Raw genomic sequence first — 25,732 nt, forward strand, 5'->3', positions numbered from 1 at the left:
CTTACTCTCTTTCTGTTTTTTTTGAGACAGGGTCTTGCTCTGTTGCCCAGGCTGGAGTGCAGTGGCACAATCACAGCTCACTGCCACCTCCGCCTCCCGGGTTCAAGCCATCCTTCCATCTCAGCCTCCTGATTAGCTGGAACTACAGGCACGTGCCACTTTACCCAGCTAATTTTTGTATTTTTAGTAGAAATGGGGTTTTACCATGTTGCCCAGGCTGGTCTCCAACTTGTGGGCTCAAGTGACCTGCCCGCCTCAACCTCCCAAAGTGTTGGGATTACAGATGTGAGTCACCACACCTGGCCTATTCTTGCTCTCTATCAAACACTTATGTTGAATTTTCTGTATACTAGGCACTATTCTAGATACTTAAAAAACATTTCACTTAATCTTTTCTTTTAAAAAAATTTATTTATTATTCTAAATTAAAATAAAAATATACAGATGGGGGTCTCGCTTTGTTGCCCATGCTGGTCTTCAACTCCTGAGCTCAAGCGATCCTCCTACCTTGGCCTCCCAACATGCTGGGATTACAGGCATGAGCCACTGCACCCTGCCTTCACTTAATCCTTATAATAACTCTATGTTTGTTCATTCATTCGTTTGTTTATTCATTCATGATTTGCTAAGGGGAGTTGGGGAAAACAGCAGGAAGAGACACAATGTTGCTCCACTTCAGCCGGGCACCCCGTTCCTAGCCCACAGAAAGCTCGGCTGATGAGTGGAAAACAAATTCACTGTTTTTCTCCCTTAATTTGTCTAGCTACTGGCCCATCTCCATTTATCCGACCTTACTCCACACACAGTCCATCCCATCATGCAGAAATTGGGCACTTTCTGGCACCCCACAAAGAACCAGATGTGATCGGTTTAATAAAAGTGTGATAAGTGCCTAGTGCTCGCCTGGCAGCTGTGTGATTGTGTGAGTGTACAACAATAAACAGAGACTGGCCCACTTGCTTAAGTCCTGTCGGGGAGCTGACCATCTGTCTGGGTTGAGTGTTTTTTTCATGGGTGCAGCAGAAATGGTGCTCAATGAACGTGTGTGGCTTATGTTCCAAGTATTGTGCTGCGTGCTAGGAAGAGAAAACACACAAGGACCCCACCCGCAGAGAGCTTGGTATCTATTATTTGCATAACACCTCCATCTTTGGTGCCTACTATGCATTCCATTTGCTCTAAATGTAATGAAAGGCCTCTGTTGGAAGGTAAAGGAAGAGTTATATAGCTCAGAGGGCAGGAGAATGAGAGGAAAAATAAATGAAAGAAATAGGAAGAAGGCAATGGTTTATAAAGAGCACAAATCCCATGAGACACCATCACTGGCAAAAGCGTCAACACCAGGAGAGATTAAGCCTGGAGCAGTCACGGTGCTGGAGGTGGGCTAGCTCTGACGAGGTTGTGCTTTGTGCTGGGGCTGATGTATGGTGGGGTTTCCACAGAAACTGGGAGGCTGTGGCACACAAGCTACCACAAGTCAGAAGTAGGCATGGATGCCTGGATTGACTCAAAGTTTCAAACTCAGGCATCTAATAATTGCTAGGAAAAACTTGGTGAGAATGTTTATCACCACTCTGAATTTCTCCCCCATCTCAGTAAGTTGCTTCACCGTATCCATCCAGAGTCTTAGGGTGACAACACAGCAGAGTCTTTTAAACATCATTCTTTTAAACATCCCCCCAATATCCAATCCCTCAGCAAGTCCTGTTGGTGCCACCTCCCAAGCCTATCCACTGCCCTACTGTAAGCCGCCACCATCTCTTTGCGTGGGCCAGACTGGAGACTCCTCACTGGCTCTCTTATTTCTGGTCTTGCTTTCATTTTCCAGCCAGCAGCCAGCATGTCCTTTCAAAAACATAATCTGGTTGATATCATTCCTCTTTGTACAGGGCCCTTCCCTTCCTTCCTGCTGTACTTCGAATAAAATCCTGTGAGTACTTACATGATTCAGCTCTTGGCTGTCTTGTCAACATTATCTTGAATAGTTTTTCTCCTCAATAACTCATTAAAAAAAATTTGCTGAGCACCCATTATGCGTCAGGCACTGTTTTATTATTTATTTGAGACAGGGTCTCACTCTGTCACGCAGGCTGGAGTGCAGCGGTGCTATCTCAGCTCACTGCAACCTCTGCCTCCCGGGTTCAAGTGATCCTCCCACCTCAGCCTCCTGAGTAGCTTGGATTAGAAATGTGTGCCAGCACGCCCAGCTAATTTTTGTATTTTTAGTAGAGATGGGATTTCACCATGTTGGCCAGGCCGGTCTTGAACTCCTTACCTCAAGTGATCCACCGGCCTCGGCCTCTCAAAGTGCTGGGATTACAAGCATCAGCCAGCACACCAAGCCTCAGGCATTGTTTTAGGAGCTGGAGATACAGCTGTGAGCAAAATGGACCAAGCCTGCCCTCATGGAGCTTACATTCTGGTGGACGGAAGAGGTGATAGACAACAAAAGGAAGAGGAAATAGGTACTGACAGGTAGAGGTAAATGCAATGGAAGAAAGTAAAGTGGGAAAAAGGAGATGGGGGTGCCATGGCTCGGGTGGTGGCTGCTGTTATAGAGAGGAGTCATGAAAGGTGTCTCTGATGTAATGAGATTAGAGCAGGTGTCTAACGGAAGTAAGGATGTGGAGAGGCCCAATGTTTGAGAGAAAGCAGAGGCCAGCACCAAGGTCATAGGGTGGAAGTACCAGCCATCCTGAAATACACACATGGTACGCATTCCAAACTCTTTCCAGCCTCGGGACCTTGGCAAGTGCTGCTTCCTTCGTGTGAACCCTCTTCTCTCTGCTCTTACTGCAGTGGGATCTCACATCAGTGTTTCCCCAGCGAGCCTTCTCCTGCACACACTATTTGAAATAAATCCCCCGCCATGTTACTCTTTCAAAAACCATCTTATTTCCATCAAAGCAATGATCACAAGCCCTTAATTGTCTTGTCTATTTGCTTATTTATCATACTGTGTCCGAAATTGGTGGGTTCTTGGTCTCACTGACTTCAAGAGTGAAGTCGTGGACCCTCACGGTGAGTGTTACAGTTCTTAAAGGTGGTGTGTCTGGGGTTTGTTCCTTCTGATGTTTGGACGTGTTCGGAGTTTCTTCCTTCTGGGGGGCTCATGGCCTCGCTGGCTTCAGGAGTGAAGCTGTAGACCTTCACCGTGAGTGTTACAGCTCTTAAGGTGGGGCGTCTGGAGTTGTTCATTCTTCCCATCCGGAGTTGTTCATTCCTCCCCGTGGGTTCATGGTCTTGCTGACCTCAGGAGTGAAGCTGCAGACCTTCACAGTGAGTGTTACAGCTCATAAACTTAGTGCAGACCCAAAGAGCGAGCGGCAGCAAGATTTACTGCAAAGAGCAAAAGAACAAACCTTCCAGGGTGTAAAAGACGACCGCAGTGGGTTGCCACTGCCGGCCTGGGCAGCCTGCTTTTATTTCCTTATCTGGCCCCACCCACATCCTGCTGATTGGTCCATTTTACAGACAGCTGATTGGTCTGTTTTACAAAGAGTTGATTGGTCCGTTTTGACAGGGTGCTGATTGGTGCATTTACAATCCCTGAGCTAGACACAAGTTCTCCAAGTCCCCAATAGATTAGCTAGACACAGAGCACTGATTAGTGCATTTATAAACCTTGAGCTAGACACAGGGTGCTGATTGGTGTATTTACAATCCTCTACCTAGACATAAAAGTTCTCCAAGTCCCCACCCGACTCAGGAGCCCAGCTGGCTTCCCCTACTGGATCCCGCATCAGGGCTAGGGGCAGAGCTGCCCGCCAGTCCCACCCCACGCGCCTGCGCTCCTCAGTCCTTGGGTGGTCGATGGGACCGGGCGCTGTGGAGCAGGGGATGGCGCCCGTTGGGGAGGCTTGGCCGCACGAGAGCCCACCACAGGGGGACTCGGGTATGGTGGGCTGCAGGTCCCGAGCCCTGCCCCGCAGGCAGGCGGCTGAGGCCCATCGATAATTGGAGTGTGGCGTGGGTGGGGCCGGCAGTGCTGGGGGACCCGGGGCCCCCTCCGCAGCTCCTGGCCCGGGTGCTAAGCCCCTCACTGCCCCTGGCCGCTCCAAGTTAGGGCCCGCCGAGCCCATGCCCACCCGGAATTCGCGCTGGCCCGTGAGCACCCCAGCCCCAGTTCCCGCCTGTGCCTCTCCCTCCACACCTCCTGGCAAGCAGAGGGAGCCTGCTCCGGCCTCAGCCAGCCCAGAGAGGGCCTCCCACAGTGCACTGGTGGGCTGAAGGGCTCCTCAAGCACGGCCAGAGTGGGCAGTGAGGCTGAGGAGGCATCGAGAGCGAGCGAGGGCAGCCAGCACGCTGTCACCTCTCAATACGTATCATCTCTATCCCCTGGTAGACTATATTCTCCATACAGCAAACAGAAAGAAGCACAGTGCTCACAAAAAAAAAAAAAAAAGAAAAGAAAAGAAAAAAGAAAAGGAAAGAGTATGTTGAATGAACAACACTGCCATCAACAGAAAGATAAAGGGATTGGATCTGTTCAAGGACCTTTGCCTCAGTGCATTTTATCTGTAACACTCTCTAAAAGCCATGGCTCTTGATGGGGACAGCTGCCTCCTAGGAAGCTGTAGTTTTGCAGGGATAATTTTTGGTTGTCACAGTGATAGGGGTGGGTAGCCCCCCTGTAATCAAGATGTCATGATAATGTATGTCAACGAAAAGAGCCAAACTGTAAAATATTTGAAGAGATTTATTCTGAGCTAAATATGAGTGCCACATATGTGATTCTCCACACAGGCACTGGCCATCATGAAGTGATTTTCCGAAATGGTGAATAACGCTGTCAATAAAAAAGAGTCAAACTCTGTAAAATATTTAAAGAGGTTTATTCCAAGCCAAATGTGAGGACCACGACCTGTGACACAGCCCTCAGGAGACCCTGAGAACATGTGCCCAAGGTGGTCAGGGTGCAGCTTGGTTTTATACATTTTTGGGAGACATGAGACATCAGTCAAATACATTTAAGATGTACATTGGTCTGGTTCAGAAGCATGAGACAACTTGAGGGGCGAGGGAGCTTCCAATTTATAGGTAGATTTAAAATTTTTCTAATTGGCAATTGGTTGAAAGAGTTATCAATAGAGGCCAGGCATGGTGGCTCACGCCTGTAATCCCAGCACTTTCGGAGGCTGAGGCAGGTGGATCACTTGAGGTCAGGGGTTGGAGACCAGCCTGGCCAACATGGCGAAACCCCATCTCTACTAAAAATACAAAAATTAGCCAGGCATGGTGGCGCGTGCCTGAAATCCCAGCTACTCAGGAGGCTGAGGAAGGAGAATTGCTTGAACCCAGGAGTCAGAGACTGCAGTGAGCTGAGCTTGTGCCATTGCACTCCAGCCTGGGTGACAGAGCAAGACTCCATCTCAAAAAAAAAAAAAAAAAAAAAGAGTTATCAATAGGGAATAATGTCTGGGTTGTGATAAGAGGTTGTGGAGTCCAAAGTTTGATCATGCAGATGAAGCCTCCAGGTAGCAGGCTACAGAGAATATAATATAAATGCCTCTCATCAGACATAAGGTCTGTGTTGATGTTAATGCTGACGGGTATAATGAGGCATTTTCAGCCTCCACTTCCCATCATGGCCTAAACCAGACTTTTAGGTTAAATTTTAGAGTGCCCTGACCTAGAAGGAAGTCCATTCAGATGGGCCGGGCACGGTGGCTCACGCCTGTAACCCCAGCACTTTGGGAGGCTGAGGCAGGCGGATCACCTGAGGTCAGGGGTTTGAGACGAGCCTGGCCAACATGGTGAAACCCCATCTCTACTAAAAATACAAAAATTAGCCAGGTGTGGTGGCACGTGTCTGAAATCCTAGCTACTCAGGAGGCTCAGGCAGGAGAATTGCTTGAACCCAGGAGGCAGAGGTTGCAGTGAGCTGAGCTTGTGCCATTGCACTCCAGCCTGGGTGACAGAGAGAGACTCCATCTCAAAAGAAAAGAAATGAAAAAGAAGAGAAAGAAAGTCCATTCAGATGGTTGTGGGGCCTTAGAATTTAATTTTTGGTTGACACATGCATGACAGTCCCGTACCATGCAGAATCAGCCAGCATCCACACAGCTGTAGGATGTCCTGCCCAAAGTCCCCAAGGGTCAAAAACTTGCTCAAAATTACCTCAGAACCTAATTTTGTGTTACATGCTAACAAAATAGTTTTTGCACTGTTTTGATATATACTGAATTTTTCAGGAATGCAACTACTGTGTCAATCTAGGAAAGACTACCTTGTTTAGTTTGGACCTTAATAAAGTGTTATAAACCAAAAATAAAATTCTAAGCTCCCCAACTGACTGATGCACCCCTCTCTTGGCCAAGCGCATTCCAAAAAAAAACCTGAAAAACTAGTTCAGGCCATGATGGGAAAGGTGAGAGGGTCAGACACGCCTCATTATACCCTCCTCCCTTTGGAATTCAGGCACAACTGGCCAGTGTTAACATTAAAACAGAGATCTTCAGACTGATAGAACAGACTCTTTGTAGCAATAAGATACCAACACAACAGGCCTGACACAGTGGCTCATACCTGTAATCCCAGCACTTTGGGAGGCCAAGGTGGGCAGATCATCTGAGGTCAGGAGTTCAAGACCAGGTTGGCTGATATGGTGGAACCCCGTCTCTACTAAAAATACAAAAAATTAGCCGGGCGGGGTGGTGGCATCTGTACTTGGGAGGTTGAAGCATGAGAATCACTTGAACCCAGGAGGCAGAGGTTGCAGTAAGCTGAGATCATGCCACTGCACTCCAGCCTTGGCAACAGAGTGAGACTGTCTCAAAAATAAAATAAAATAAAATAAAATAAAATAAAATAAAATATAAAATAAAATAAAATAAAATAAAAAGATATCAACACAACAGATAGCAGGACCTGAAAGAAATTTAAATATTTTATCCCAAAATAGAACATTTCTTTGACATATTTTGAGAGGGCACAGCACAGTTGTCTCTTGTGGGAAAATCTATATTCTGTAGAGAATCCCCTTCCCTTTCCAGGTCTTTTCCTGATCCAGGAGGGATTTAATTAAGAGTCTGGCACCTTTTTAGTTCTCATGAAAGAGACATTTACCATCTATTCTCTCTAAAGCCTGCTACCTGGAGGCTTCATCTGCATAAGAACCTTTCTTCACAACCCCTTGATTCCAGGCCTTTAGATAAAAACTTGATTCTTTCAGCGAATTGCCAATCAGAAAGTCTTTTAATTCACCTATGACCCGGAAGCCCCAGGCTTTGAGTTGTCCTACCTTTCGGACAAACCAATGCATACCCCACATAGACTGATTGATGTCTCGTGTCTCCCTACAATATACAAAACCAAGCTGTAGCCCGAACACCTTAGGCACATGTTCTCAGGACCTCCTGGGGCTGTGTCACAGGTCGTGGTCCTCACATTTGGCTTGGAATAAACTCTCAAAATATTTTACAGAGTTTGACTTTTTTTTATTGACAGTGTTATTCACCATTTCAGAAAATCACTTCATGATGGCCAGTGCCTCTGTGGAGAATCAAACAATGTCACAAACAGTGCCCATCTGCATCATATGGTGATAGCATTTATGTGTGAGCAAATTTACTTAGTCCTCATTTCAAAATGTCAAGTGTAATAAAAAAGTTTGAGAAGAGGCAGGGTGTGGAGGTTCACTCCAGTAATCCCAGCACTTGGGGAGGCCAAGGCAGGTAGATCACTTGATCCCAGAAGTTTAAGACCAGCCTGGGCAATATGGTAAAAACCCGTATCTACAAAAAAATGCAAAAATTGGCTGGGCATGGTGGTGCATACCTGTAGTCCCAACTACTCGGGAGGCTGATGTGAGAGGATAGCTTAAGCCTGGGAGTTTGAGGCTGCAGTGAGCTGTGTTTGTGCCACTGCACTCCAGCCTGGGCAACAGAGCAAGACCCTGCCTTGGAAAAAATTTGTTTAAGAAGTGTCAGTTGAATATTATCTTACTTCTCCTAAATCCAAGCATCTTCTTTATAAGTAGGTGTGACTGTTTAACTCATTTCATCTTCTAGTTGCACACAAGCATTCACACATTGAGACATGTACCAACTCATTATAAATTACTTCCCCTTTTATTTCTTTTTTATATCCAAGTTAGGACAGTATATTGATTTCTATAAAATTATGTATGTAGGTGGATTATGTTACATCTATGAATGTCATTTCAAAACAATAAAGAGGTCATTTCAAATATTTGTTATAAAACAGAGGCCTGGGTCTGACAGTGCTGCAGTGCCGAGAGGTAAAGCTTCCAGGTCTTTTTCCACATTCCTTACAGGCACTCTGATGACTAAAGCCAGGAATTCTGCAAATCCTATGTGTTCTTTCCACCTACATAGTTTGTGATTGTTTTGTTTTGAGACAGGGTCTCACTCTGCTGTCCGGGCTGGAGTGCAGTGGTGCGATTACAGCTCACTGCAGCCTCAATTTCCTGGGCTCAAGTGATCCTCCTACCTCAGCCTCCTGAATAGCTGGGACCACAGGTGCATACCACCATGCTAGCTAATTTTTGTACTTTTTTTGTAGAGACAGGGTTTTGCCATATTGCCCAGAATGGTCTCGAACTTCTGGGCTCAAGCAATCAGCCCACCTCGGCCTCCCAAACTGCTGGGATTACAGGCATGTGCCTGGCCAGTGTTTGTTTCTTTTGTAGGTGATGAGATTGAGTAATGCAAACAAAGTAGCCACTTTCTGTCTCAGCGAATTTCTTGTGGTTTCAAATGGGCCTCAGAGCTAATGACCTTGTATTTATAGATGACACACACAGGCAGGAGGCTGCATTTTGGAAAATGGGATAAAAGTTCAAAGTGATCTCAATTGATAAAATGAAGAATTATTGAAAGAAAATAGAAACCAATCAGGGCAGATGAGGGTGTTACAGTTCAGAAGAAACTCCTAAAGGCAAGCACCATCCCTCCTACCTCCAAGGTTTGGGACAGGCTTTTTCAGGTGCCATGGGAGGTGCTCTGCTCTGTCCCTGCCATCCTCAATTACACATTTAGCATTGACACCCCACAGTGTTCAATAATATCAAATATGCATCATGATGATAAACCAACCTAAAAAGGGCAGAATAGAATCTATGAAGAGAGGGACAGATGTCACAATGGATGAGATGAGAGGCAGTTATTGCAATGGGCCCTAAATCCAGCTCCAGGGTTCCTGGCGTGCAATTGGAAGGCTGTGATTCTAGAAGCTGATATAATCCTGGGAGGCAGAGATAAGGGTGTGTGGTAGGAAGCATGAGCCCTTACTCAGTGGTACCTGGGGTGAAGAGTCTGAAGATGTACTTCAGATGAGACAAGAATAGTGGGGGAGAACAGGCCTTGCCACCCAAGGAGGAAAATAAATGGTAATGGAAAGACCATATTTGTATTGGGTTCCACATAACCTTTTCCACATCTTATAGTATGAAGTAGATTCTGAAGTGCCCTAACAAGGCATGTAAGCATGTTGGCTTCATTGCTCACACCTAGGATGTTATGGTGGGCTCTCATGCTCAGTCACACTGCCCATAAGTAGCAACATGTTTTTAGACCTTTTGAAGTCTTGGACCCATTTGAGACTCTGATGATAGCTTTGATCCTTTTTCCTACAAAAATGCACATTTGCATCACAAACCAAATTTTGAACCCAGTTTCAGAGGATTTGCTGACTTCCTGAGGCCTGTCCATCTCCATGTCACATTGAGGACCCTTAGTTTCTGTTAAACAATCACACTTTAGGCTCTAGAACAGGAGACAGAAAACGTTTTCTCTAAAGGGCCAGAGGGTAAATATTTTAGGTTTTGCAGTCCAAACACAGACCGTAGTTTGCTGATCTCTATTCTAGAAGAAAAGAGAATAGAAAATTTGATTTCAGAAATGAGGATTTTAAGTGACTCTAAGATATAAATATGTTCCAATATTGAACTACCAGTATTTGCAGGAAAGAACAAACTTGGACCCCAAGTTGCTGACAGTTTTGCAGCTGGTATTTTATCCAAACACAAGAAGGAAATTCTCATCTCATGAAACCGGAGAAATCCCTGCAGACATGGGAGTGAGAATGCCAGCTCTGAAGAACAGTTACATTTTTTAGTTTAAATTCTTTGTTTTTATGGATTACTCAATGCCGGTTCCCAAACATGCCACCAAACTAGGTGACCTTGAATTTGTGGTAAAGATAAGTGAAAGACAGTCCCAAACGAAATATGTTCCAGGATACTGAATTTTCAAGTACATAATAGGGAAGCTAAAATGAAAGTAAGTAAGGTGGATAAGGCCAGCTGAACAAATGGATGTGAAAGAACATTATCTGGGCTTATGTCGTATTACAAAGATATCACGCAGACCGATTTCTTTATGAAGTACGGAAAGGCATGAAATAACGAGATTTTTGTCTCTGAAGTAGATCTCTGTGGGTTAAATGGCAGGACAGGTGAGCAGAGGAACCAGGTGAGCAGGTGAGCAGAGGTGTGTGCAGCGAGGCAGTTCCTGCAGATAGCCTGGGAGGAAGTACCATCCAAAAAGAAGCCAGAGCTAAAGTGGGCGGAAGTAAATCTTGAATGAGCACTGGGATTGGGGAAATCCAATCTAAAGAGGAGAACCAGGCTGTGAAGTTGTTCCAGACCCGATCAAACCTCAGTGAGACGAGAGTTCAAGAACGGCGTCCACGCTGTTGAGGTTGCCGCTGCAAAGGCGCCCGACCCCAGCGGAGGAGGACGCCATCTAGTGGTTATAGAGGGAGGAAAGGGAGGGACAGGAACTAAAATTCTCAAGGGGGCAGTGAGCTGCTCAATCATTGTTAAAAGGATGCTAAAAAGCAATGTGTATAATTACATCTACAGTTAGTTCTTCTATCAGGTGACATACATTCCTTTTTACAAGTCATTACACTATGCAAAATCACACAATAAAAACCACAAGGCTCATGGGAAAAATAGAGCTAGGGTGTTTCACACTTGAAAACTTAACAGTGGCATATAAAGAAAGGATTGGGCCAGGCGCTGTGGCTCACGCCTGTAATCCTAGCACTTTGGGAGGCTGAGGCAGGTGGATCACCTGAGGTCAGGAGTTCGAGACCAGTCTGGACAACATGGTGAAACCTATCTCTATTAAAAATTCAAAAATTAGCTGTGTGTGGTGGTGGGCACCTGTAATTCCAGCTACTTGGGAGGCTGAAGCAGGAGAAACCCTTGAGCCCAGGAGGCAAAGGTTGTAGTGAGCCAAAATCATGCCACTGCACTGCAGCCTGGGCGACAAGAGCAAGACTCCGTCTAAAAAAAAAGAAAAAGAAAAAGAAAAAGAAAGCATTGGAGCCCCCTTAAGGTAGCACAGTTTTAGCCAAGTTAAATTCTTAAAAATACATAATACAGCACTTGACTTTGAAAATGACCTGCAGTTTGCTTGTGGAAGTGGACATCCGAAAGATTGCAGCTTGTGAGTTATTTTATTTTTATTTTTTGAGATGAAGTCTCGATCTGTCACCCAGGCTGGAATGCAATCCAGCTCACTGCAGCCTCTGCCTCCCAGGCTCACGTGATTCTCCTGCCTCAGCCTCCTGAGTAGCTGGGATTACAGGTGTGCACCACCATGCCTGGCTAATTTTTGTATTTTTAGTAGAGATAGCCTTTCACCATGTTGCACAGGCTGGTCTCGATCTTCTGACCTCAGGTGATCCACCTGCCTCAGCCTTCAGAATTGCTAGGATTACAGGCCTGAGCCACCGCACTCAGCCAGTGAGTTATTGTGAATGGGGGAAGAAGGGTTGTTTGATATCAGAGAGGAAGTTACAGCAACAGATGTGGGTGCATGTGGCTCAAATCACACATGGAGAATGAGGTAGCTGACTAATATTGGAGGTGTATTTTGTGTATTCTTTTGTGTTTTGGCACAGCTGGGTGCAGTTTTCTGCCTTTACATGCAAGAAATTGCACATAAGCAAATGTGAAATTCACATTCTTGAATGTTAATATTATTCTCCAGCATATCAATAGTCTTCCCTAACACATTAATATTGTTCCCTAATACATCAATCATGTTAGAAACAAATTTACATTCCAAAACAAGCATTATAGCAGCACTGACTATACTCTAATTCAAGGATTACAGTTCAAATTAAGAGTAGAAAAGATGCAGGTTCTATATAGGATTCTACCCCCTGCACCTGCAAGGCAGAGTATGGAGAACCCGTGGGACTGTCTTGAAAATCAGCCCTGGGAATGAGTGCAGACTCAGACCCTAACAAGCTCAGGGACTTGGGCAGAGTGTGTCACCTCTCACACTCTCAGTGTTCTCATGTTTCATTGAAAGACTTAACAAGATTAGTAGCTCTCAGCCTTGGCTACACACTAGAATCACCTGGGAAGTCTTCAGACCCAGGAAGCCCAGACTGACCACAGATGCATTAAATGAGCCTCTTTGGGATTGGCGGTGGTTGGTGGTGATGGTGGTGGCGGTGGGGGTTGTGGTGTTGGTGGGGGGGTGGTGGTGTGCTCTCTCAGGAATCTGTATCCTTAGCCATTGTGTGAATTTTATACACACTCAAATTTGAGAATCACTGATGGAAACCAATGGTTCTCAAACTTGGCTACACACTGGAATCACCAGAGGACTTTAAAAAAATACAAATTTAGTTGGTGTGGAGTGTGGCTTGGGCATCCAGGGTTGTTCAGAGTCTTCAGGTGACTCCACCAGCAGAGAGTCTGATCACCTGGTCTTCTGGCTGCAACCCTGACTGCACCTTAGAACCACGTGGGCTGCTTAAAAACAGTAGTGACTCAAAAAATGAAACACAGAACTAACTGTCGCATGACCCAGCAATTCCACTTCTGGGTGTACACCCAAAAGAACTGGAAGCAGAAGCTCAACAGATATTTGCACACCAATATTCATAGCAGTATCACTCACAATAGTCAAAGGGTGGAAACAACCCAAATGTCCACCAGTGAATGAATAAATGAACAAAATTTGTTGTCTATATAATGGGATATTTTTTGGCCTTAAAAAGGAATGGAATTCTGACACACGGTACAAGACGGATGAACTTTGAAGACATTATGCTGAGTAAAATAAGCCAGTCACAAAACAACAAATATTGCATGAATCCACTTACAAGATATCTAGAATAGATAAATTCAAAGAGACAGGAAGCAGAGCAGAAGTTACCAGGGGCTGGGAGGGGAGGATGGGGAGTTAGCGTTTAATGGGCAGAGTTTCAGTCTGGGATGATGAAAACATTCTGGAGACAAACAGTGGTGAATGTACTTAATGTCACTGAACCGTATGCCTAAAAATTATTAAAATGGACATTTTTTATAAAATGAAAATTATATGTCTATTTTACCACAATTAAAAAAATTAAATTAAACCCCCAAACCCCACTACAAATACCCAAACTGGACTTCTCAATATTCCAGTTCCACAGGCCTCTGAGGCCTGGAAAGTGCATTTTATAGCCATATCCCAGTTACTCTGATGCTAGTGGTCTCAGGCCATGCTCTGAGAAGTATTGGTCTGATGGATCCCCTCCAACTCAGAAACCAAGTGATTCTCTCAGAGGAAGAAGGGCTGGTAAGAAAATCTGAGGGCTGTTGAGTATTGGGTTTTTATTATTAAGGCTGATTTAACTTGTATCGAGGGCTTTGAGGGGGAAAAACAGAAACAGAACAATCAATGCAGGCTTCAATACTCCTGCCGAGCACTGTTAATTAAGTTAATGAGGCCAGAGGGAGAAGGGTCAGTATCCCTTTCATTTGAGCTGAATTCATTTAGCTTTAATCCCAGCCATTAGCTGGGCTGGTTCCCTTTCTTGAGTTCATTGCCTGGACAGCAGAGCTGCTCACCTATGCTTGGGGAGTTATGGGCCGTGGTGTCTCTGCAGCAAACACATAGCCTGCATTTCGGGGGTGCCTCTGCTCCTGGGGCACCACAGCATGCGGATGCCTCCAGCTGAGCCAGGACTGCTCCTGTGTCAAGTTAATGCTTGATCCCTAACAGATAATTCCAGTCACAGGCTCGCTGGCAGGCCTGGGGTTCTGAGCGGGGCTTGGGCTGGCTGTGATCAGGTGGAAGCTACAGAGGGAATGCTTCTCCTGGCAGGTGCTGGGCCCAAACCTGGAGGGCCATTGGAACAGCAAGCATGGAGGACTCACTGTCTGAGAAAAACACTAATTCATTTCCAAATGGGTGTCTGAGAGAGTTTCTCCAAATTCACACAGGTATAAAATTCCTGGACCAATTCCAAAAGTAGGTACAGCATGTGGGTTTAGCCTTGGATAAAGGCTCGAGGGCAGTGGACAAAGTGAACTCCTCCAGGACAAATACATTCTCTAGCTGCATAATACAGCATCCCACCGGAACCATGCCCAACAAATGGGCATTGTCAAGTCCAAAACATTGCTAGGGCCACAGTCTCTCCAGCCCAGCATTCTACCTCTGACAACAGTTCCAATAAAACAGACGGGGGATTGCACTGCCATTAACCTCAGCACTTGCTCCCCAGGTGCAATTCTAACTCCCTTCATAAACCACCATGACTTGAAAGCTCTGCTGGAGTGATCGCTTTTTCATTCATCACAACCTCTTCTTGCACTGTATCTGGAATTTTTGTTTGTCCTAGAGTTACTCGTCCTAGGCCTGGGGTCCCACTATATGCCCGTCTCTCCTCAACAGGAGTCCCTGCTGGAGCTCTGCAGACTCCAGAGCAGTGGTGCCCACAGTGCAGTCCGGGAACAAGCAGCAGCAGCAGCACCTGGGCTTAGCGAGCAATGCAAATTACTGGGCCTTAACCCAGCCCCGCTGAATCAGAAGCTCTGGGGCTGGGACCTGGCAGTGTTTTTAATGCATCTGGATCATTCTGATGCATACCCATGTCTGAGAACCATGAGGCTAGAGTCTGGAGGGAGGACAGAAATAGACGCAAATCCCTATAATACCATATGGGGGGTTACCCTCGCTCGTATGCTCCTCCCCAAACAGCTGGGAGCTCCCTCCCTTCCCTCATCCTCCCAGTCTTTTGTAGGTACTATTACTGGGTACCATTACTGTAGGTACCATTTTATGGATGAGGAAACTGAAGCCCAGAGAAGTTAAGTAACTTAAGGCCACACAGCTGTCTACTGCATGTTAGCCTCTAAGCCTAGCGTCTCTGGGCATGGCTGCATGTGTTGTTCAGGACCGGACCACAGTCCTGCTCCAGCCCATCTCTTAGTCATCATCTGCTGATCTGTGGTCACTTCCCCTCAATCACAAAGGGCCTTGGCCCTGGGTCCCAGTGGCAGGTTAGCCTCTTAGCCTCTCCTCCCCTTCTACCTTCATCGTCATCTGGAGGTCCACCTTACCCCCAGAGTCGTTTATTCCTGACAATGGAACAATGTGGGAGTGAGGCAGTAGAATAGGGTCTGGAGGCAGGGAACCTAAGTCTGTTTCACACCAACTTCCTAGAACTAAATTGAAAGGAAAAACCTAACTTTCCATGCATAAGTAACAAAAGGACCAGACGCTACTCCCTTTGTCCTTTTCTGTGTGGCAGATGGCAAATTGGCTGTCCGCAACCAATCAGACTGATTGCAGGTGAGTCTTCATTTGCAACTTTGTAAGTTCACTCCAGCCTCTGAATGACTGCTGTCCACAACCCATCAGACTGATGGCCTGTCGAGTCTTCATTTGCATAGAAATATAACTGTAACTTCTTCCTAGCCTCCGATTGGTTGCTTTTTGCATTTGCACCCTCTTTGCTTTTTGCTTTGCTGGGTATTTTGTCCAAATCTTTGTTCAAAACGCCAAGAACCTGGACAACTTGCAGTCAAGACCCTCTACCAGTGACAGGAGGGCCTTCTCTCCGACCCTCCTCACAACTGCCCTCTCCAGCTGTTGCGCGCGCTCACTTCTCTGCACCATTCCCTGACGGCCTTGAAAGTGCCCCTGAACTGTCCTTGCCTTTCATGGTGTCAGCCTCTTCATGCCTCCCCACCATTCCAGGCACTCCGGGCTTTCTCTTCAAACCCTCTTTCGACACCTCCAAGTGCTGAGCCTCCTTGCTTTTCTAGCCCATCTGCCAGCCTCCTGCACGTCTACACCTGACGGCTGGGCTCCTGTCGCAGAAACCATCCCCCAGGCACATTGGGGCCCACATAAATGTGCAGTGTCCAATACGCCATGTGGTCAGCACGACTTCTTCACGTCTCCTCTTTCTCTTCTTCCTGCAGAGTGAGCCCACCCGTTCACCAGGTTGCTCTTGCCCCTAGCCCACCAGGCCCTGGCCCTCAGCAGCGGACCTGCCGCGGTTTCTGGACTGGGAAGGCCCTGCTCCCGACCGACCCGGAGCGCGCTGCTGCCCTCTACCGGTCATCCGTGCGGCCGGACACCGTGTCAGGCCCGCGAGGGCTCTGCCGCAGTCCCCGGGAACAGCACCCAGCAGCGCCACTGGGAGAGGAAGCTGGGGTCAGGGAGGTGTGACTGGGCCCCAGGCAGCTCACACTCAGGCTAACAAGGTCAGGGAGGGAGGGCAGCTCACTCGTGCAAACGTGAGTGCAAAATGCACTCCACGGCCAGGAACAGGCAGTCCGTTCATGCGGGCAAAATGGAAAGCGAGCTCCTACCCAGGTTTCTCCTCAGAGCCATCACACGCCTGAGCAGCAACAGTCATTAGCATCAGGGATTAACACAGCGGGGTAAACGTCTGACAACTAACTACTGTTCTCTAAAGAGGACTCAGAATCAGCACACGAGGTTTCTGTGCACGGCAGAACGGTTGATTTATTTACTGATGCCCGGTGGTCTCATTAGGGTCTGTTTGCCTCTCTAGGTCTTTATGATTCCATAATACAAAGCATGTCTATTACGTGTAGCCTAAATTTCCCTTTTATGTGCACTTTTATGTGCAGTCTTTGTTCCACTAGCAATGGGTGGGGGCTGGGGCGTACCCTGAGAGACTATCAAATGCCCTGCCAAATTCCTAGAGTTGCTAGAAAAGGGTAACCCTGTCAGGATGGAAACAAGCTGAGTTCTCTGTGACTGGCCATTCAGAAACACAGGCTGACATACAGGGATCCCCGCACCGTTCCACAGAGCTGCAGACCACCTACTAAACCTCTTCTAGAAATTTGTCCACAGTTGCTGTCAAGCTCACTGGTTTGTGGTTTAAAAGCCCACCTGTGTCCCTTTTTGTGAATCAGAATTTTGTTCCAGAGGCCAGGTATTGTTTGGTTCTCTTTGACTCACTGTGTTGCCAGCACCTAGAATGTAGTATGTTGGCAAATATCTGCTGAATGAATGAATTTGCTCACATCCTGCCTGGTGCCTCCTTCCCTCTTCCTGGCCCTGCAGAAAAGGCTGCCAGGTGCAGAGGGCTCCTCTGCCAGTTCTCTGGGTTCCTTGGATGGGCCGGTCTGAGAAGGACTTGGGCAGATTCAGAACAGCCCCACGTCACTTGCTTGCTTCTTTCTCTCCTGCCTGGGCCATCACTTCTCTCCTGCCAGGGAGTGGTTGTCTGCTAGTATTATACCATTGCACCATCTGCTTCTGAGAGTGAGCTTGTTGTTTCCTTCTTCCTTATCTGAACAGAGCTTGAAAAATCATTTTGCATATTTGTAGCATTTCCCCCAAATTCAGAGCATTTAGGGCTATAGCCATTCTGAGACCTTTCTCACTGGTCAGACACTGCCTCATATTCATCTTTGCTCATGGATCCTTATTTCTGTCTTTAATGTATATATCCTTAAAATCTAACCAGGAGGGTGAGGTCATTCTGGTTTCCTTAATTCCCAGCTGGAAGAAGCCTTAAGCAGGGCATCAATGCTGTTGGTGGCCAGTTCTGTGAATTTCACGTCAGGATGCCTCCAGCATCCATTCCCCTTCTTCCAATTCTGCAGCCACTGCTTGGCTGCAAGGCTCCACTGCCTCCTCTCTAGATATGGGAGACACCACCTTGCTAGTCTCCCACAGTAAGCCTGACCCTGACACACACACCCCTCACTTACTATCTGAGGGGGCTTCCTAGAGCATGACTCTGATTAGAAGTCTTCACTGACTCCTCATGCTCATATCACTCAAACTCTTCAGGATGACCTCAGGGTCCCCACCACAGACTCTAAGTGAATTCTGGAATGGTTGACTAGAGAGGCCCTCAGGGCTTGAACCCTTTCATTTCACAGAGCGGGAAACTCCAGCCACCCTGCCTTCCTGGCTGTATCTACACTGGCATCCCATCACTGCCTTGTGCTCGAGATCTAACTTGCCATTCTCAGAGTCTGCCCTCATCCCCATTCTCTCAGCTTAGGCTGGTCCTGGGGCTTGGAATGCTCGTGAACGTCTCATCTGCTCATCCCATTCCAACTCCCCCGTCAAAGGCCACCTCAGAAGCCACCTCTGCCATGAGAATTCTACAGGCACTTCTCACACTTCTATGTGCACTAGTTTGTTTTTGTTTTTTTGTTTTGCGGCAAGATCTCGCTCTGTTACCCAGGCTGGAGTGCAGTGGTGCAATCAGGGCTTACTGCAGCCACAATCTCCTGGGCTCAAGTGATGCTCCCATCTCAGCTTCCCAAGTAGTTGGGACTACAGGCTTGTACCACCATGCCCAGCTAATTTTTGTTGTTGTTGTTGTTTTTGTTTTGTAGAGACAGGGTTCCACCATGTTGCCCAGACTGGTCTCGAACTCCTGGGATCCAGCGATCCACCTGCCTCGGTCTCCCAAAGTGTTGGGATTCCAGGCATGAGCCACCATGCCTGGCCTACATGCACTCTTTATCTCCGTCCCCTGGTATTCTGGGTACATTTCCATCATGGCATTTTTATTATATTATGCTTTCTCCACTAGATTGTAAGTCTTGAGGGGCAGGCACTCAGTTTCATTCATGCAGGATCCCCCTGTAGTACCTGGCACAACTTAAGTACCCCAGCAATATTTTTCTCCATTAATATTTTGAAGACAGGACTGGGCATGGTGGCTCATGCCTGTAATCCCAGCACTTTGGGAGGCCAAGATGGGAGGACCGCTTGAGCCCAGGAGTTCTATACCACCCTGGGCCACATAGTGAGACCTTGTCTCTACAAAAAACACAAAAATTAGCCAGGCATGCTGGTGTGCACCTGTAGTCTGAGCTATTTGGGAGGCTGAGGCAGGAGGATCCGTTGAGCCTAAGAGTTTGAGGCTGCAGTGAGCTATGATCACACTGCTTTATTTCAGCCTGGGCGACAGAGAGACCTTATATGTATTTATATTTGTACATATGTATATATATATATGTACAAATATGCATATATTTATATATGTATCATACACACACAGACACACACACACTATGACACATTTTTACCAGAAGCACTTACCTCGTTGTCCTAGCAGAAGGGACTTCTAGTATGTTCTTATTCTAGGGGCAGAGGGTCCCTGGTTGTTCAAAGACTTCAGTTCCTGAGACTGTAGGAATCTCATCACAGTGATGGTAGTCAGTATTTTATTTTTTGGTGAATCAGGAGAAAGGACTTTTTGTTTTCCTAAGGGAAAATAGGAAAGCTAATTAAGAAGAAGAAACAAAAAATATTATGTAGATATTTTTCTATGCCATACAGCAGTTTTCTTGTGGAAGAATTGCAAACTTTCTGTGTATCTCTACTAAATGGAATTTTAATTGGAAAAGATCAAGACCATTTTGTAAATCAAGGCGGACAGAACACCAAGGTTGAAGGGACCTTGAGAAATCTCTGGCCCAGCCTCTTGTTCAGAAGGTGGGTGTCTAAGCCATTTAGTTCCTCTGGGACCTAAAAATCTCTTTCATGACATTTCTGGGGTCATTTGGTTTCCAAAGACTCAAGCACAAGGATGAGGACAATTCCACTGTCCCTACTGTCCAGTGAGCAGAGAACCTCCAGACAAAATGGTCTTGAGGCTCTCTAGGGACAGATAGAACTAAGGTCACCATGAGAGTGAGACATTTCTAAGCAGTACATCTAGGTAAATTATGGCTGTGTTAGAAGACAGTGCACAGTTATTGGATTTCGGGTTTCGGGTGAACAATGTCCTGAAAGTTGAAGAGCTGGCTTATAGTGCTTTTCATTATTTGATAGATGATTAACTCAGAGAGGTTAAGCACTTGTCTAAGATCTCACATTTATTACATTGTGGAGCTCGGATTTGAATCCCGCTGCAAACTTAGTTGTCACTGTGACCTTTGAACAAAATCAAAATTGAATATGCTGCAAAACATCCACAGAGCCTCAAAGCGAGCTCGGAACCTGAAACGGCCCGCCCGAGACCTCCTTGAAACGGTGATTCTGATTCATCAGGGCTGTGGCTGCAGGACCTGAGAGTCTGCATTTCTAACGGGCTCCCACGTGATGCTGCTGCTGGTCCACTGACCACACTGTTAGCGGTGAGAACCTAACAGTCTGTAATTGCCGCCCTGCTCATTACCCCCATGCCCATGTGAGCTGCCTCGTTCTTCCAGGATAAGGCATGACTAAGATGCTGCACGACTGGTTTTGAGAAGGGGCTATACTAATACATTCACTTCCCCTTCCTCCCCATTTTTCTCAGCGCTGAAGAGTGAAGCATCAGAGAGTACCTCAAAGAAGATTCATGTGAGGCTTTGAGGAGGAGGGGATGGATGGGTCATACCGCTTTACTAGGAGCTAAGGAAACAGGACAGCTAGGGTGCGACTTCTGATTTCAGGAGATGCGCTTTCCTTATAGATCAGCAGAGGGCGCAAAAGGGGAAGGGACCGAGGGGGAGGAGCCCGCGGAGCCGCGGCCGGAAAGTCGAGCGGGGCGCGGCGAGCTGCAAGCGGCCCTGAGCTGAGCTCCGCCGGGAAGTTCCTATCGCTTGCGCAGTAGAGTGCATTTAGACATTTCAATGACAACTAAATTTGTAGCTGGATTCAAATCCTAGCTCCACAGTTTAGTAGGTGTGTGAGCTTGGGCGAGTGCTGAACCTCTCTAAGCATCAGTTTACTGCCTATAAAATCACAGCAATAATAGTTTCTACCTCCCACCCCCGCCGCCCCTACCCCGGCAGCAACAGCCTGCTTCGGGCTTCCAGGGATCCTCCAGTGCCCAAACCAGAATATCCAGTTACCCATGCTTAATACTCCAACAGTTCTTGCTTGCTGAAGTAGGCAGCCATCATTTACGCAACTACACCTTACCAGAAACGGCTTCCCTTTAGAACACTGAAGGGGAAAGTTAGAGAGGGAAAGGAAATTTCTCAAGGCACTGGGGTGATTTTGTGTTTCTTTAGCATGAGTTACCGGAAAGCTTCCTCTGTTTTCTTTACTATCTTTAGGTGGTGGTTACCAGCATCAAAAAACAGCAAAAACAGCAGCAAGCAAAGGCGCTGATACTCTGAAAAGTTATGTTGAAAACTCACATGGTTTAGGTACAGAATGGCTTCCCCGTTGTTTGCACATTATAACTCTTTAGCACACAATTTTAAAGCATCTGATTGAAAGAAATAATTTTTAGTGATTATTAAAAACGAACAACTAGCACAACATTTAAAATCGTCGGGAAAAGGTAGCTCGCCCAGAAAGTGAACATCCCTACCTGTCTCCAGGTTCGGACAGCGCCAATATTCTCAATCAGAAAATTAACATCTGAGGCTCCGACATCTTCCCTGGATGCTACTCAGCTAAATCCTGTGTATTGATGGGCAAAGTCAATTGCCAGGAAAGCTGGGCAACCATAAGGTCAGGGAGCTGGAGCAGATGAGAGTAGGGAAGTCCAATATAGCATCCCTGAAAGTAATGACACGGACAATCTGCTAAGCGCTGCAAAAATCATTTGGATTGTGATGTAAATTGGAAACAGCTGGGGTGGGGGTGGTGCCCGGCAACTAGGAACCCTATTAACCTGATCAGTTAGATACGAAATGGGAATGTGAAGAGAGAGTATCAAACACTTGAGAACTGTTCTGAGAGGGATGTGTAGTCTGTGCTGGGCTAGCAAAGGAATCAAGAGAAAGCTTCCCAGGCAGATAAAATCCAATGCACCCTGCAGCTGCTGGAGACACCCCCTGATGCAAGGTAAGCCCTGAAGAGGTTGAGAAGGAAAGGTGGGGGGCACTCAGGCCAGGATGAGGATGCCCTGAGAGGAAGATGATTTCACTGGTGTTGCCCGAGGGACTGTAAGCAGGGACAGGCGAGGCTGGGGAGCGCACCCCTGCTGGAAGCACAGGTCCCCACCCTGTGCCCAGTGTCCTGGGACCCGAAGGAGGTTTACTGCATGTGGAATCTGCCTGGGCAGGCTGCTCAGGGTGGCTGTGCTCCATTCTGAGTCAGGGCAGGGAGTCAGCTAGTTGATTTGGCTCCAACTTGCTAGTGGTGGTTACTTTCGAGATACATGAGACCATGGCAAAAATGCTGGGCTGGGAGAGGATAATATCGGTTCTAGTCCTCCTTCAGCCACAGTCTGGGTATCCTAGACAACTCTAACTTTCATTGTCCTCAGTTTCTGCCTATGTATAACGGTGAGTTTGAAATGGAAGCATTTTTACATCCTTGTTAACTCTGAAGTTATCTAAGGAAACTTGCTGAGTATCATCATGACAGCAATCATAGACCAGGGCCAATCCTCCCTGAAGCAGAACATTCCTTCTTCATTCTGGCAAATTTGCAAGGCTGTTACACCGGATCTTGAAGATACATAGTGGAAAATGATGTTATTAATGTACCGATGAAAAAAATGGATCCACATATATCCTAGCTTTAAATAGCAACTTTTTCCCCCCTCAAGAAATTACCCTCAGAGGAGCTTATGTCTGCGGCTAGATATTTTGAGAATTGACTTTTTTTTCCCCCCTCTCCTTGTATTTCTACTTTCCTAGGCTCACCTCCACCTCTGTAGCCAGCTCCCTAGCCATTGGCCCAGGGCAGATATATGTCAGAACCCTACCAGAAATAGCCTGCAAGTTCTTCTGGCTTCGCTTTTCCAAACAGGGCCTTAGGTTGGGGACACAAAGTCTTTGCCAAGTTGGGGGAAGAGGGGTGGGGGGTGCTGATGGGTAAAGCAGAGAGACATGCTTCTAGAAACAGGAAGACAGGAAGGGAAAAGGGGTCTGTCAGTACCAGGAAGACAGGACTCTGGCAGGACCCCAGTGAGTTAGCTATGTGGTCTGGAAGCAGTGAGGACTTGCTAGGCAAGACAGGCACAAGAGTGCATTCAGTGGTAACCCGAGTGGACCAGATGGGGGAGCAGGAGATACCTGCACCCGAGCCCCTGGGATCTTGGCAATGCATAAGAGATCTGAAATTGTGACACAGTGACACAACCTGGGGTGATTTCTATGGTTGCCGGCCAGATGAGATGAAGGCTCTAAACTAATATTAATATCTAGAAAATAGAGGAGAGGCAGTATTTCTTGCACATCTGTGCATGCTAGAGATTCACACTCACTACCCTTTTGGTTCACAGGTTGAGAAATAAAAGAAAAGGTAGTCTTGAAGCTATCTGAACCCAGTTATATCTCTGACCAAGATGAGGAGGAATCTCAGACCCCAGAAACTCAGGACTAAAAGTGACTTCTGATTTTGCCTTTATCATGGTCTTCTGAGTTCAAATCCAGACAGTTTCCCTGACTGTAAAATGGGATGGTTATGAAGAGTAAATGAGATGGGACATATAGCTTATATTTTTTGGTCCCTTGCAATACTTTGCATGTGGCAGATTGCTTGTTGACTATCAAATTATTTATTGACTGTTTTTTAAATTTTTTTTTTTTTTTGAGACAGAGTCTCACTCTGTCACCCAGGCTAGAGTGCAGTGACATGATCATGGCACAACCTTGAACTCCCCCGGCTCAGATGATCCTCCCACCTCAGCTTCCCAAGTAGCTGGGGCTACAGGCACATGCTACCATGCCCAGCTAATCTTTCTATTTTTTGTAGAAGTGGGTCTCGCCATGTTGCCCAGGCTGGTCTCGAACTCCTGGGATCAAGAGATGTGCCCGCCTCAGCATCCCAAAGTGCTGGAATTACAGGCGTGTGCCATTGTCCCTGGCCTTATTGACTATTAAAGCTAGTCCAACCCACAGTGAACCTGGGTCCAGAGAGATACCTGGTTTGGTGACTGTGGAGAAGCCATGTTGTCAGTAGCATCAGGAGTATGAATCTTGTAGTAGTGTCAGGAACATGAACATCAATCTATAGTAAAATACAAACTTACTTATCTTGAATTTAGCATAGTGGTTTAAGTACATGGACCCTGAAGACAAATATGTTAAGCTTGAATACTGGTTCACCAGTTACCCCTGAAAGGTATTCACAATAGTCTGTAGCTCAGAGTAACTGCTATCTATGCATTTGCTATTATTGCTGGTGTTATTAATTTGTGCACAGTAAAAGAGAAAATGCCTGACTAGCACTATTAGGAAGGAAAGTTGTTTGGAAGCATTTGAGGGAGGCTCATTGCAGGCCAGTGAAGTGAGAACCAATGATTTCTGTGTTGCAACACCCTGTCACTGGATTTAGCAATACCATGACTTTGGCAATTCCCCAGAAGGAAAGTTCTATGGGGCACTTGCAGGGGACAGGAAAGGAGGAGAGGAAGGTTTAAATGAAATATAACCAAGTGAACAATATGAATATTTATCCATATTCCTTTAGCATAAATGAGCTCCTTCCCTAGTGTGGTCAAAGGGAGGCAGATCTCTCTTACCATAAAACAAACAGAAAGTCTTCTCTTGAGCAGACCCCTCCTTCCTTCTTTCTTTTATGGCCAAATTCCTCAGACAAAAAGTCTAAAAACCCCACCCAATGTTTCCATTGCCCAGTAACTCAGTAACTAGCCTCTCTTTAACCTCCTCAGGTCTGGCTTTTTAAATTTTTTTTTTTTTTTTGAGACCAGGTCTCACTGTATCACCCAGACTGGAGTGAAGTGGTGCGATCAGAGCTCACTGCAGCCTTGAACTCCTGGGTTCAAGTGATCATCCCACCTTAGCTTCTGGAGTAGCTGGGGCTATAGGCGTGTGCCACCATGCCCAGATAATTTTTGTGTGTGGGGGTGGGGGTGGAGGGGTCTCACTATGTTGCCCAGACTGGTCTTGAACTATTGGTTTCAAATAATCCTCCTACCTTGGCCTCCCAAGGTATTACAGGCATGAACTACTGTACCCAGCCTCTTTCTTTTATGAATCTCCTTGTGGGTTTTGTTTTGTTTTGTTTTGTTTTGTTTAGCATTGGGCAGCTTTGGCCACCTATTTCTTCTTGAAATATCTCTTCCTTTGGCTTCCTTAGTTTTTTCCCTATCTTTCTATCATTCTATTTTCCAACAGATACTTTTCTTTTTCCCGCCCCCATGGCTTCCAGGTTTCCCCAAGACCTTGTTCTCTGCTTCAGGCTTCTTCCATCAGTGACCACATTTGCTTTCACAAGTTAAACTGTCGCCACTATGCTCCCAAAATCTTTCTCTAGGCCTGACCTCACCTGTACTTAAAGTGTGTGTTTCAGTTGACTCTAGAACATTTCCTTTTTAACATCAGACTCAATATGTCTCAAAGTGACTTGATATTTTGAATTTTGAAAATCCTCCAGGAAACAAAAAAATTTTTGCGTAGTACTCAGAGACATATAAGTGGACTTCTCCCCAGGCCAGGGAATCCTACCCCTGCAGGACACCATCTCCACCTGCCTCATAGGTTTGAAGGAACCTTGTCCCTTACTCTTTGATATGGTTTGGCTGTGTCCTCACCCAAATCTCATCTTGAATTGTAGCTCCCATAATTCCCACGTATTGAGGGAGGAACCCAGTGGGAGGTAAC

The 25,732-nt window shown here is 46.5% G+C and overlaps 1 protein-coding gene across 5 annotated transcripts in view; it reads right to left on the reverse strand.

The window, feature by feature from the left end:
* Positions 1 to 25,732, reverse strand: part of TLR5 (toll like receptor 5) — a 31,846-nt gene that overhangs the window by 2,962 nt on the left and 3,152 nt on the right. Inside the window, exons 2-5 of one of the 5 annotated variants that reach the window (XM_055346664.2) lie at positions 24,031 to 24,116; positions 21,523 to 21,713; positions 21,347 to 21,417; positions 19,314 to 19,478 (exon numbers count right to left, since the gene is read on the reverse strand). The gene's annotated coding sequence lies outside the window, so the exon portion shown is untranslated. Of the gene's footprint in view, positions 1 to 6,289; positions 6,625 to 7,814; positions 9,828 to 19,313; positions 19,479 to 21,346; positions 21,418 to 21,522; positions 21,714 to 24,030; positions 24,117 to 25,732 lie in introns of those variants that run through there. The other 4 variants (XR_010135211.1, XR_010135183.1, XM_055392996.2 and 1 more) reach the window with 4 other exon arrangements.

Source organism: Gorilla gorilla, chromosome 1, assembly GCF_029281585.2.
Source record: "Gorilla gorilla gorilla isolate KB3781 chromosome 1, NHGRI_mGorGor1-v2.1_pri, whole genome shotgun sequence".
Lineage (NCBI taxonomy): Eukaryota > Metazoa > Chordata > Mammalia > Primates > Hominidae > Gorilla > Gorilla gorilla.